The following is a 1,121-nucleotide window of genomic DNA, read 5'->3' on the forward strand; positions in this document are numbered from 1 at the left end:
GTTCCTTTAGAGCCACATGAATTTCGGTCTCTTTTATTGTCCTTTATTTATTTGTACACTAATCCAATACACCGGTCATTTTTGTGTGCTCCTTGCAAGATCCCCTCCAGAGCCTCCTCACCATTTTCTGCCCTGAGACCTTGAGGACTAATCTCATTAGGCCTTTATCCCTGTTTGTGTCCCCAGCTCCCAAAGCTCAGGTCATTCCTTATCCTCTGCACTTTAATCCCTTTAAGACTCAGTCCACCAGTCCACCACCCAGCCCTCCCTGAAGCTCTTTCAAGCACACACCCTGGAACTCAAAGTAAACAGACCCTCAGCAAGATCTCTCAGACCGCAGCCTCTACTTTGGGTGAGCCCTTCACATTCTAGCTCTAAAACCCAGGTCTCCCTGAGGTCACTGCTTTCCCTGCGCCTTTCAAGAGGAGGCTCTGCCCTCCTCCTCCCCGAAGTGGTGTGCTGGTAAAGCAGCTCTGAGGGCAGGAGAGCCCTGATGTGTAGCTTCTGCTGATTTCTCTAATGTCAGCCCTCTCATTGTGGCTGATTTCAAGCTGCCGCCCTGACTTCCCTGACCGTGGATGTGGGAAGTGTGCACATGGGTTGTTCTGTTAGCTCAGTCCAGCACAGGTATCATTGCTTACGGCCTTCACTCCCCTGGCCTGCAGGTGGCGTCTGAGTCCTTGTTTCTCATAACCCTCTCCAGACCATTCTTCCTCCACCCGGGGAGCCCTCAGCTTTGACTATCATTCTCCCCACTCTTCTGGTAACTATTCCCAGATACCTCATGCTCTCAACACTGTCCTGCCATAATTCCCAATGACTGTATTAGGCACATAAACGCCTCTTCTAACAACCTGGCCTCTCGGTTCCTTCATCTCCTCTCTTCTAATGTCCTTCCCCTCATCCTACCACAGCCTCTGCCTCTCACTGTCATAAGCTAGACCTCTTCAGAGCCAATAGCTGCAATTATCCATAATTTCAATTCCCAGCATCCCTTTGTTTTCCCGACACCTCCTATTTTCCCAACCCCAAACCTGTTGACCCCATAGGACCTATAATCCATTGGTCCTACTTCTTTTTCACTGATGCTTACTGATGCTTAGGTCCTCACCTTCCTCCTT

General features: G+C 49.9%; 1 protein-coding gene across 1 annotated transcript in view; it reads right to left on the reverse strand.

Annotated features, from left to right (window-relative positions):
• Positions 1–1,121, reverse strand: part of MPP4 (MAGUK p55 scaffold protein 4) — a 41,124-nt gene that overhangs the window by 23,531 nt on the left and 16,472 nt on the right. The window lies entirely within an intron of this gene.

This window comes from Hipposideros armiger, unplaced genomic scaffold, assembly GCF_001890085.2.
Source record: "Hipposideros armiger isolate ML-2016 unplaced genomic scaffold, ASM189008v1 scaffold_23, whole genome shotgun sequence".
Lineage (NCBI taxonomy): Eukaryota > Metazoa > Chordata > Mammalia > Chiroptera > Hipposideridae > Hipposideros > Hipposideros armiger.